This window comes from Apodemus sylvaticus, chromosome 2, assembly GCF_947179515.1.
Source record: "Apodemus sylvaticus chromosome 2, mApoSyl1.1, whole genome shotgun sequence".
Classification (NCBI taxonomy): domain Eukaryota; kingdom Metazoa; phylum Chordata; class Mammalia; order Rodentia; family Muridae; genus Apodemus; species Apodemus sylvaticus.
The window spans coordinates 125,266,301-125,280,128 of NC_067473.1; positions in this window are offsets into that span (position 1 = coordinate 125,266,301).

The following is a 13,828-nucleotide window of genomic DNA, read 5'->3' on the forward strand; positions in this document are numbered from 1 at the left end:
AATGCTTTTTTTGTTTTTGTTTTGTTTGTTTGTTTGTTTGTTTGTTTTGTTTTGTTTTGTTTTGTCTTGTTTTTTTTTTGAGACAGGGTTTCTCTGTGTAGCCCTGGCTGTCCTGGAACTCCCTCTGTAGACCAGGCTGGCCTGGAGCTCAGAAATCCACCTGCCTCTGCCTCCCAACTGCTGGGATTAAAGGCGTGCGCCACCACTGCCTGACTCTAATTCTACTTTTTATTATTGGTTTTTAATGTTTTTTAAAACATTTTTTAGATTTGCTTTTAATTATTTATTGTTTATTTTATTTATTTTATTATGAGTACTCTGCTGTATGTATGTCTGCATGACAGAAGAGAGCATCAGACCCATTTAGAGGTGGTTGTGAGCTATCATGTGGGTGCTGGGAATTGAACTCAGGACCTCTGGAAGAGCAGCCAGTGCTTGTAACACTGGCTATCTCTTCAGCCCTGATGTTGTTGTTGTTATTATTTTTTACTACTACTACTACTACTACTACTATTACTACTTCAATGTTCTAATTTCTGCTATTTCTTCCCCTTGCTTATTGTTTATCCTTTCCATTTCCTACCCCAAAAGAAACCTGAGAGAAGAGAAAGATATTGTGAGATTTTTTTCTTTAGATAAGCTCTCATCGTGTAGCTTGGGATGGCTTCAGCCTAAAAGTAGAATGCCATTATATTTAAAAATACAATGCTGTGACTCAGCAAGTCAAAGCCCTTGCCATGCAAGCCTGATCCTGAGTTCAAATCCTAGAACCCACTTAAGTTGTGAAGGAAAGAATCAACTCCAAACTCTGTCCACTACACAGGTGTATACACACACACACACACACACACACACACACACACACCATAATCATCATCATCCACACACAATAATAGTTTTTTTTTTAATTTTTTAAATGTCTTAGTAACAGTTTTTGGAAGGCAAGTAAAATTGTAAGTAATAAGATAGCAGTAAATTGAGCTGTTCAAAGTTCTATAAGCAAATCAACCACTGGTGTTTGAGAGGATTCCCTCTAGGATGTTTTTGTTGTGGCGTCTGGGATGTTTGCCGGTTTGTCTCTTTAGATAAGTTCTCATTGTGTAGCTTGAGATGGCTTCGAGCTTCAGGTCCTCTGTGATCAACCTCTAGCCTGCTATCACCAGCTTGTAGTACTACTCCCAGCTTCTTGTTGGTTTTTCATCAGTATATATGCACGCAACAAAGCCTGGGCACAGTGGCGCATGCGTGTAATTCCAGCACTTGGTGAGTGGAGACAGGAGAATACTGAGGTCCGACCATCCTTGACTGCCTAGAAACCTTGAGGCCATTTGTGCTTCATGATAGACACCTTTCTCAAAAAAAATAATAAAAAGTTCAAGGGCTTGGCATTTGGTAGTGCAAACACATGCATATGCGCGCACACACACACAGTGCCCGTTAATATTCTTTTTGCTTGTTTGTTTGTTTGTTTGTTGAGACGAGGTCTCACTAGTAGCCTAGTCACTAGACCAGGCTGGCCTCTGCAACTACCTCCTGAGTGCTACATGTCATCCAAACGCCCCAGGACTCCCAGGGACTAAACCATCAACCAAGGGGTACACAAGGTTCCAGCCAAAAGTGTAGCAGAGGAAGGCCTTGTCGGGCATCAGTGGGAGGAGAGGTCCTTGGTCCTGTGAAGGCTCATTAGATGCCCCAACAAAGGAAAATCAAGGAGGGGGAGAGGTGGGAGTGGGTCGGGTGAAGGGGCATATACGAGGAAGCAGGGGGTAGGAGGAAGGGTCGGGGGTTTTCAGGGAGGGGTAAACTGGGAAAAGTATTAGCATTTGAAATGTAAATGAAGATTATATTCAATAAAAGAAAAAAAGCAGGTGTCATGCAGTAGTGGTGCACACCTTTAATCTCAGCACTTGGGAGGCAGAGACAGGCAGATTTCTGCATTTGAGGCCTGCCTGGTCTACAAAGTGAGATCCAGGACAGCCAGTGATATACAGAGTAACCCTGTATCAGAAACAAAACAAAACAAAACGAAAAACATGTGTCACATCGTACCAGGCAAAGTAATCATTTTTTTAAACTCCTGACTGATATATTATTAACTCCCCTTTGGTAAGCATAGTCCTATGTGTGATACTTGCAATAGCCGAAGAATACCCTATTTTGAGTGTTCCAAGACAGAGTAAACCACTGTCCTTTCAGCAATTATTCCAGATTTTAAATGAGACTAAAATAACAATTTATGGTAGGTTTGGGTTGCCAACAACAAACCCAGTCTAACTATCTTAACCCAAGCAGGAAATGTATTATTCCACATAACTGGCAAGGCTAGCCTGCGAATGGCTCTCAGTCTGTCTGGATGAGAGGATTAAATGGTTCTGCTATGGTTAAATTTGATTGTAAACTTGATGAGATTTAGGATCTCCGTGGAAACCAGCCTCAGGGTATGTCTGTTAGGGATTTTCTAAATTAGGCTAATTGGAGGGGAGAAAATGCACCTTAAATGTGAGTGGCACTCTCCTACTTGTTGGAGTCTCAGAATAAATAAAAAGGAGAAGGGCGGGGGGCTAGAAAGATGGCTCAGTGGTTAAGAGCACTGACCTGCTCTTCCAGAGGTCCTGAGTTCAATTCCCAGCACCCACATGGCAGCTCACAACTGTCTGTAACTCCAGCCTGACACCCTCACACAGACATACATGCAGGCAAAACACCAAAGCACATAAAAACAAAAATAAAATGAAAATAAATTAAGAAAGAAGAAAATGAGTAGAGTGCCGGCATTCCTCTCAGCATCGGCAGCAGAAACAGAATAAGCAATTGTTCCGGTTCCTGATACCAGGCCTTCCCCTACCTTGAAGGAGTGTGTTGAACCTTGAGCCAAAGCCTTTCTTCCTTCACATGCTTTTGTCAGGAATTTCATCGCCACAGCAATACAAGTAGCTGACACAGACACCCTCAGGTACAGTTGTCTGTCTCCTAGCTCCGCCATCCCTCAGGTGGCCTCATCCTGGCCTTGTAAGACTGGCCTTGTTCTGCCTATAAGGAAAGATGCCCATAGAAGTTTTCCTAATCCAGTTTAGCAGACTGAGGAAGACATTTTTCAGGAGGGAAAAAGCAAGCAGAGAGACTGCAATTCTTGCTAAAGTAATTCAGTTGTTGAGAATAGAGGTAGAAACTATTTTTTAGAAGCTTTAACAACCACCAATGATTCAAAAATATCAGGCACGGAGGTGAGGCTCAATGAAAAAACAGGCTCTTAGCAAGTGTAAGGATCTGGTGCTCCCTGGCACCTCTCCTTTCAGCCTTTAGAACAATCATTGGCTATCAGATCACACACACACACACACACACACACACACACACACACAGAGTCTGTGCACATGGGGATTGTTGGGGAAACCTCACAAAAGGAAATTACCCTGCAGGCTCTTTGATTGCTTTTTTTATGCAACTATCTAAAAGTTCCAAAAATTTAAGTGTAGTGTGAGTTTATTTTGATCAAAGCTGCAGTGCTTGGCCCATATTTCTGTAGACATTTTTAATATACCCTAAAGTTGGCAACATTATAGTATCAAACCCTTTGCTAAAGAAATCAGTCAAACTTCGGTGTATAATATGATGTCTTATTAAACTATATAGCATCAAGTTCAAATGCTTTAACATAAATCTTGAGTTTCTCTTAGTCTAAGCTGAAAAAAATGTATTGTATAACAGCGATTGAATATCAAGGACATTATTTTATTTATTCCACAAAAATATTGATTACTTATTTTGTCAGTTATATTAAGGACTGAAGGCACAGGACTAAAAGATACACTGATAGTGTACTGGCTGGTTTTGTGTGTCAACTTGACACAGGCTGGAGTTATCACAGAGAAAGGAGCTTCAGTTGGGGAAGTGCCTCCATGAGATCCAACTGTGAGGCATTTTCTCAATTAGTGATCAAGGGGGGAGGGCCCCTTGTGGGTGGTACCATCCCTGGGTTGGTATTCTTGGGGTCTATAAGAGAGCAGGCTGAGTAAGCCAGGAGAAGCAAGCCAGTAAGGAACATCTCTCCATAGTCTCTGCATCAGCTCCTGCTTCCAACCCTGCTTGAGTTCCAGTCCTGACTTCCTTTTGTGATAAACAGCAATGCAGCGTGTAAGCTGAATAAACCCTTTCCTCCCCAATTTGCTTCTTGGTTATGATGTTTGTGCAGGAATAGAAACCCTGACTAAGACAAATTGGTACCAGGAGTGGGGTATTCCTGTGACAACCTGACCATGTTTTGGGGAGGACTGTGGAAGGACTTTGGAACTTTGGACTAGATGATCCATTTGATATTAAGAGCTCAGTGGAAAGTTCTGTAGGAGCTTGGAAAATAATGTTAAGAACAGTGCAGAAGATGGAGGCCTTGCTTGTGAAATTTCAGAGGGAAGATTAAAGGCACTTACAGTGGCCATGTTTTGATTGTGAAGATTCTGTGGTTTTGGTTAGCTGGGGCTGAAGAATCAGCTGTGATTAACAAAACACCAGAACCACTACAGCAATCCTTTGTGTTACTGGGACTATTGATGCTGGTTAGCTGGAGCTAAGAAATTAGCAGTGATTAAGAAGAGACCAGCATCACTGAGGTGAAATCTTCTGGGAAGTGTTTTCTGAGAGCACAGAGAGTGTGTTTCAGAGATAGCCACATTGTATTTTGTGCTGTGGCTGGACTTGGTACTGTGTAAGAGTCACCCAGATGGTACTGGTTTTGAAGGCATGAAGGGGTCATGAAGAGCAGCTGAGGTTCTTGGTATAGTGAGAGGCCACGGAAGGCCATTGGTAAAGGTGCAGCCTCAGTTGCAATTGATAACCCAGGACTTGAAGGGGTCATGCATAGGAACAGAGGCTTGTCACCGTGAAGAGAGCCTATGAGAGGCTATTGTTGAAGCCTAATTACAGAGGAAGATAGCAGCATTTTGGAGATGCCGGTACCATGCGATGACCACCAAGAATAGCAGCAGCAGTGGAGTACAGGCAGCTGGAGCCTTGAAGACAAACTGTGTGCTACAAAGGGCAGAGCTGGAGAAGTGACCCAAGCCCTTGGAGGAGCCCGGAAGATCGTGAGTTGGATCCCAGACATTGAACCATTGGAGTTTGAGTTTTGCTTTTGGTTGTGACTGTGCCCTGATATGTTCCCCTCTTGAAGGAAGAAAGTATTTTAGTGGAGCCCACAATTGAGAGACTTTGAAATTTTAAAAGACTCTGAATTTTAAAGATATTGGATATTTTAAAGTGATTGAACTTTTAATATGCAAAGACTGTGGGACTTTTAAAGTAATTTAGATCTTGGGGATGAATAAGAAAGTAAGAGTTGAGGCTTAATAATGATGTGTTTGTGTGTCAAGTTGACAAGGGGTCAATTGTACTGGCTGGTTTTGTGTGTCAACTTGACACAGGCTGGAGTTATCACAGAGAAAGGAGCTTCAGTTGGGGAAGTGCCTCCATGAGATCCAACTGTGAGGCATTTTCTCAATTAGTGATCAAGGGGGGAGGGCCCCTTGTGGGTGGTACCATCCCTGGGCTGGTATTCTTGGGTTCTATAAGAGAGCAGGCTGAGTAAGCCAGAAGAAGCAAGCCAGTAAGAAACATCCCTCCATGGTCTCTGCATCAGCTCCTGCTTCCAACCCTGCTTGAGTTCCAGTCCTGACTTCCTTTTGTGATGAACAGCAATGCAGAAGTATAAGCTGAATAAACCCTTTCCTCCCCAACTTGCTTCTTGGTCATGATGTTTGTGCAGGAATAGAAACCCTGACTAAGACAGATAGTTCTTTGTAGAACCATGGTTCTCAACCTCTGGGTTTCAACCCCTTCGAGGGTTCAAATGACTCTTCCACAGGGGTCACCTAAGACCATTGGAAAACACAGATATTTATTATTTATAAAAATAGCAAAATTTCAGTTATGAAATAGCAACAAAAGTAATTTTATGGGTGAGGGTGACCACAACACAAAACGTCACAGCATCAGGAAGGTTGAGGAGAATGTTCAAGAGGAAGCTCACTCCCCAGATTTGGCATTCAGACAAAAGAACAAAACAGTGTTTAGAAAGTTCACAGACGGGGAATCCCAAAGTGGTCTGAGAGGCCTTCTCATTAGAGAAGACAGTGTCTTATAAACTGAACTGTTAGAAGGGTTCCTGCCTCCTCCCCTCTGTTTATGTTAATAGTATTTTATGACGTGAAAGGCAGTCTGGTGGTGCGATCACATTCTGGTGCTTGAAGGTGTGTTTTGTATTCACTCAGGTCCCTGGGTAAGTAAAGTCCCCTCCCCTCCCCCAGTGAGAATATGTGGTCCCACAAAGCTTGTCTCTGAGGTGAGGTTGTGGAATATGAGTCAGGAGACAAAGGCAGTGTGGAGCCTAGGCGACCTTGCTCCTTGATCTTCCTCATCTTAGAAAAACTGTTCCCCACTGAAACCATGTAGCCAGACGGGGGAAGACTCCAGAAATAGGTCTGACTCGCTCTCCAGACTCACCACGTTCCTAGAATTTCCAGCTCATTTTTTATGGACTGTTGCCCAGGTGAGGAAAGACTTAGCCAGCCTCAGAGTGGTTATGAGCAATGCCTCCCAGGGAGTCGTTTCCAAATGTGGAGTCCTTGCATGCTGAGCATTTCTGTAGTCCCGGCTGAGACACTGCCTGTCTGCCTTTGTGCCTTACTAGGATTTTGGATGCAATAGTGAATGGTTGAATTAAGCTTCGTGTTGGAAGGTACTGAGGTTTTAATGACTGTGTTAGCTTTCTGCTTTAGTGAGTGCATAAACTGGCATATGCTGAGGGGCGTTTCTGCTTCCAGGCTCTCAGCATCTGCATTTTTCAGATGTTTGACCTTGATCTTTAACCTTGCCTCTAGAATTCAGACAGGGCTGGGAACTCTCTCGCAGCTGAGTACTGGAAGGGAACACAAGACCACACTTCTTTTCTCTCTTCTCTCCTCGGTCTTTATTTTAAAACCAGGGTTACCCTATTTCAGACTTACTCAGCTTCCTTCAGTTACTAATTTTACTTTACCATGCAGTCTTGGTATGCCTTTATTTTTTTTTAATTGACGCCATTAAATGTAAAAATATTACAGCTATGCCATCCCCTTGCTAAGGCAAGCTGGCATTTCCTGCCACTGCTCACCAGATGGCTGGGAACTATCTCTTGGTTTGTATCTTACAAACTTTTCAGATTGCTGTTCACGAGAAGAGAAGTGGTTTTCTTTTCTCTCCATCATATCCTTATGCAAACATGCTTGTGCATGTGACCCAAACCAAGTCTCACGCGACACCGAATTATCCTTCTGCTCTGACAGAGCTGACGGCCCACCTCTGCTCTGCTCTTTAGCCTGCCTCTGCACAACCCATGAGCTAAGACTGATTTTACCTTTTTAAATGGACAAAAAGCAACTCAAAAAAAAAATATTGCTGTGGAGACATGTTTACAGCAAGGCATATGACTGCCATCATTCTTTGTGACTGCAATCTCATTAAATCTTTACAATAATTTGTCTTTGGCTAGGATCAAAATCGTGACTGTGGTAGCAATGGCAGCAATCGTCCTCTTAGCACGTTCCCACTGTGCTGGACATGCTGCTGAATGCTTCACATAGCATGTTCATTTAATGCTCTCCATGTCAGAGGCTGGAGAATTTAACCCCATTTTACCAATAAGGAAACAGAAACCAGACAATGCTGGTCAGATGCCCAGGAAGTGCCGGTCGGGATTTGAACTGTAGCTCTCAACTTCTAGACTGACGGTTTGGGGTGCCGTTCCTTGCCCACCGCCTGATATGCAGTGTGATATCAGTGCATACTTGAAGACTGAGGAAGAAGTTTGGAAGCACGAATGAAAGACACAGAGAGAGTGAGTCTTCACTGGGTCTTGACCAGCCCTGAACACTGAGGAAATGAGTCTCCAAGTAGATCTTCACCAGCCGAAAGGACACAGAGTGAGCATGTTCTGGGCTTTAAAAATAAGGAAACATTTCACTTAAAAGCATGTAACTAACTGCTTCAAATATATTTCCACACCTAAATCCCATAATGCCACCGTAATGACTCTCCTGGGCACACACTGCCCCAGGATGATGGAGAGACTGGGGTTCAGAAATGTTAAACACCTTGTCTAGCATGATGCAACCAGTGTTCAAATCTGTGTGATCCAAACAAAAACCATGTTTTAAACCATGTGCTTAGGTACTTCTGCTATTTATGCATTTCTGAGGCAAGGCCTTACAGCTCAAGCAGATCTAAAACTTACTATATAGCTCAGGCCAGTGTAATCCTCTACTAGTTGTCAATCCTCCTGCTCCAACCACTCAAGTACTGATATGACAGGGACAAGCCAGCACACCCAGCCAGCACACCCAGCTTCTGTTTTTAACCTCTTTACTCATTGTAAGAGTCTTTAGACCATGGGCTTTGTAGGCAAAGTAAGTAACACAGCAGAACCTTTATTAACCACACTGGTGTACTCCTGTGGCGTATTTCTCTATCAAAATAATCCAAGGTAAACAAGTGCAAAATAATGCAGAGGAAGTAGTTTTCTCGTATATTTTATGTGCGTCTATGGTAGTAAAATATCGTCCTATTATCTTTTCAAGTTTTCACTAAACTTAAACCTTCCCTCCTAAAGATTAAAGCTTGTTTTTAAAATACATGAAGTGATGCAAATCAAAGCCATAAGATGCCTCTATATACCCACTAGGCCCGCTATACTTTGTAAAATGGAAAATAACAAAATGTTGACAATGCGAAAATGACAGGAGCTTATGCACTTCACATAGAAATATAAACGGTATCATGGCTGTGAGCAGTTTGGCAGTTCCTTAATAGGCTAAATTATGCATAAGCTAACAGTTCCGAGGTAGACATACCCAAAGGACTTAAAAAGGTATATGAACAAAAACTTATACAAAAATGCCCGTAGCGAGTCCGTTGGCATCAAGTGTGACCTCCCTCTGCCCACTGCTCTCAAGAATAGCAGCCAGCAACCTGACCACCCACCTCCTGAAGAACAAGAAGAACCAGTTTCCAGCCTTCAGGGGAGGGGCTTGGTCTGCCTTTGTTGGTTGGGAAAAGAGGCATTAAAGATGGAGACTTGAACCAAAAGCCATGTGTTTTGTGTCTCTCCATGTAATTTCTCTTGCAGCCTGTTCCTTACCCATCTCTCCTTCCAGAGAACCCACGATTAAGATGTGTGAGCTGGCCTCTACAACCAAGGAGCCAGGAGACTCCACAGCCTTCTGTGCATAGCCCGCCAGGAGAGAGTGATCTCCCAGCAGCGCTTTCACTTCTGAGCACAGAGGTGAGATCTCCACCTTCTCTCTGGAGGGGACCAGCTAGGAGCACACAGGGCATAAGATCAGTGGAGCAGCTGGGACGAAAGTCTTCCCGCCGCCATTTGCACCACGGAGCCAGGAAACTCCACAGCCTTCTGTGCATAGCCTGCCAGGAGAGAGCAATCTCCTTGCAGTGCTTCCACTTTTGAGCTCAGAGGAATAAGGACACAAGCTTACAGGCCCACAGGAGGAACAAACTCCAGCGAGAGACAACAATACCAACTAGTGCTAGAGATAACCAGATGGCGAAAGGCAAGCACAAGAACCCTACCAACAGAAACCAAGGCCACATGGCAATATCAGAACCTAGTTCTCCCACCACAGCAAGTCTCTGACACCCCAACACACTGGAAAAGCAAGAGTTGGATTTTAAAATCGTATCTCATGATGCTGATAAAGGGCTTCAAGAAAGACTTAAATAACTCCCTTAAAGAAATACAGGAGACCATCAGTCAACAAGTAAAAGCCCTTAAAGAGGAAACTCAAAAATCCCTTAAAGAAATACAGGAGATCATGGGTCATCAGGTAGAAGCCCTTAAAGAAGAAACATAAAAATCCCTTAAAGAATTACAGGAAAACACAAACAATCAAGTGAAGGAACTGAACAAAACCATCCAGGATCTAAAAGTGGAAGTAGAAACAATAAAGAAATCACAAAGAGAGACATCTCTGGAGATAGAAAACCTTGGAAAGAATTCAGGAGTCATAGATGCAAGCATCAACAACAGAATACAAAAGATAGAAGAAGGAACCTCAGGTGCTGAAGATACCATAAAAAACATTGACTCAACAGTCAAAGAAAATGCAAAATGCATACATCTGGTAACCCAAAACATCCAGGAACTCCAGGACACAATGAGAAGACCAAACCTAAGGATTATAGGTATAGATGAGAGCGAGGATTTACATCTTAAAGGCCCAGTAAATATCTTCAACAAAATTATAGAGGAAAACTTCCCTAACCTAGAGAAAGAGATGCCCATGAACATACAAGAAGCCTTCAGAACTTCAAACAGACTGGACCAGAAGAGAAAGTCCTCCTAGCACATAATAATCAAAACACCAAATTCACTAAACAAAGAAAGAATATTAAAAGCAGTAAGGGAAAAAGGGCAAGTAACTTATAAAGGCAAACTTATTAGAATCACACCAGACTTCTCACCAGAGATGATGAAAGCTAGAAGATCCTGGGTAGACCTCATACAGATCCTCAGAGAACACAAATGCCAGCCCAGGCTACTATACCCAACAAAACTCTCAATCATCGTAGATGGAGAAACCAAGATATTCCATGATAAAACCAAATTTACACAATATCTATCCACAAAGCCAGCACTACAAAGGACAACTGATGGGAAATGCCAACACAAAGAGGGAAACTACACCCTAGAAAAAGCAAGAAAGTAATCTTCCAACAAACCCAAAAGAAGATACCCACACAAACATAAAAATAACATCAAAAATAACAGGAAGCAACAATTACTATTCCTTAATATCTCTTAACAACAATGGACTCAATTCCCCAATAAAAAGACATAGACTAATAAATTATTTCTCATGTAAATCTTCAATTTTATCAGAAGATATTTGTAATTCCCCTTTTAATTAATTTAGTAATTTTTATGTCTACCATTTTATCTGCATTATTTTTCATGATAATCTTCAATAAATGCATAAATGCATGTCTTTCTATATATTTATTTTATCAGAAACGTTTTCAATGTAAATCTTTGATTTTATCACAAATGTTTTTAATTCCACCTTCAATTAATTTAGAAAGAGTTTTTATATCTACCATTTTATATGTAAAAATTTCCATGAAATAGTCAATTTTAATGAGTTTGTCTATATATTTCTTGAATTTTACCAGAAATGTTTTCCATGTAAATCTTCAATGTTATCTGAAAATGTTTATAATTCCACCTTCAATCAACTTAGAATTATCTTTAGGCCTATCATTTTATCTATATAATTTCTATGATAATCTTTAATTTTAACATGTTTTCTATATATTTCTTCAATTTTATCAGAAATATTTTCCATGTAAATCTTCAAGTTTATCAGAAAAATGTTTGTAATTCCACTTTCAATCAACTTAGGAATACTTTTATGCCTACTATTATTGTATCTATATAAAATTTTCCATGATAATCTTCAATTCTAACATGTCTTTCTACATTTTTCTACAATTTTATCAGAAATATATTCCATGTAAATCTTCAATCCATCATAAAATCTTTCTATCCCATATTTCAATTAATTTAGCAATGTTTTACATGTCTACCACTTGATTCTTTAATTTTCCATGAAAATTGTCAATTTTAACATGTGTCTCTTCTATTTTATCTGAAATATTTTCCATGTAAATCTTTAATTTTATCATAAATTATTTTTACTCCCCTTTTTTAAAATTTAAAAAAAATATATAAATGCCTGTAGCAGTATTAGTCACAATAAATAGAATATGGAAACAGCTCAGATACCCTTCAGTAAATAAAAACATAAACAAAATGAACTATATCCATTTATATATACATACGGATATACAACACACACACACACAGGTGTGTGTGTGTGGGGGGGACTATATATGTGTATATACATATCTATATAATGATGTAAAAGGAACCAATTACTAACATGCCAAAACATGGAGGTACCTTGAAAGAAGGAAAGCACAAAACCCTATAGTGAGCATCTTAAGTTACTTTACTTGTTTCTGTGACAAATCCTCAAGCTGGCTATGATATCTTCCTCAAGCAAGACTCCCAATAGTTCTATAATCTCGCAAACAGCGCCACCATCTGGGGACTAAGTGTTCACGCATGTGAGCCTATGGAGGACATTCTCATTCAAACCACTGCATGGTACCGGTCCATTTAGATGAACTATCCAGAATCCATACAATCTAGGAAATGATCAGAGGCTGCCTTTATGTAGACATAGGAGGGGGTGGGGGACAGACACTAGAGGGAGGTGGAAAGAGGTAATGGTGGATTGACCAAAATACAGTATATAAATGCATGAAAATTTCAAGGGATAAAGCATATTACTAAAAAAAAGTTGTCTGAGATGACAGGTATACCAATTACCCCAATTTTATGATTACATTTTGTACATACTGAAGGGTACTTTGTATATATATATATACAATTACTATATATGTATTAATGAAAATACATCTTTAACATCTTCTGGGATTGAATATGTAGCTCATCAAAAGGTACTTTCCTACAATGGGAGATGGCCCTAAATTTAGTCCTAGCACAATAAAAGCAATAAAATAGCAAACTGCATTTTCTGTGAGTTCTACCTGTATTTTTAAGAACTCTCTAACTTGGGCAAAGTGTTGTATGTCTTTAATCCCAGCACTTGGGAGCCTGAGGCAGGTGGATCTCTGTGAGTCTGAGGCCAGCCTGGTCTACAGAGTGGGTTCCAAGGCAGCCAGAGTTATACAGTGAGACCCTGTCTTGAAAACAAAACAAACAAAACAAAACAAACTCTCTAAAATCACTAAAAATTATGATATATTAAAACAGCACAGAATATGCTGGTATATGTTGTATAACTTACAAAGGAAAAAAGTTACTTATTACAAGAACCAGTGTTCAGTCAGCAAATGGACTCAGGGGTAGTCAATTCATGGCAAATGCGTCACATACACCTCAGTACAGCTGTGAATGCAGCCTAACTCAAAACCTGGAACTTTTATAAAATATGAGGGTTTTTGTTTTTTGCTTTGTTTTTGTTTTTGTAACTCAGTTTTACAGTCCACAAGCATGAATTTTATGGAAAACAGTGTTAAAAGAAGCAGAAGCCCACACCATCACACAATATCTAACATGTCCTTAGACAAGGGCATAACCTATCTGAGCCCAAAGCATCTCCAAATATAAACACGTGTGATTGCTGTTGGGTTTGCAGAATACTTCTCCAGTAGGTTAGCACCTACCCTAAGAATAATGGTAATAGCCAACACATACCTCATTCTTTCTTTTTGTTTGTGAATTGAGGGCTGCTAATCTTTTTAATGATCATTAAAAGCCAAATGAGCCAGATTGGGAGAGATAATCATATTTCAAATGGCTTTTATCTCCATACGAGGCTTCCTACATCCCAGGAAAAATATTCCATGGTCAAGTCTTTGTAGTAGTTCCCAAAGGAGTAGAGCAATTTATAATAACCATTATGGAGTATTATATTGAAATTTAGGCTAAATTTCTATAGCTAGAATTTTGTTAAGCAAGAACAGCCATGGTATCTTTACATTGATAGGAAAGAATTTATGAAGAGAAAAAGGTAGCCATTTTTTCTCTCTTCTCCTGAGAGTAAATAAGCTGTCACTGTGAATATCAAGACTGATGGAGCAAAGCCTTCCACAGCTCCAGAAGAAACCATACAGCTCCCGAGAATCGTTAGGAATAAAAAAACCTGAATGTTTAGAGGCAGAGACTGAGCCTCTCCTGGCACAGGCCTCTGCTCTG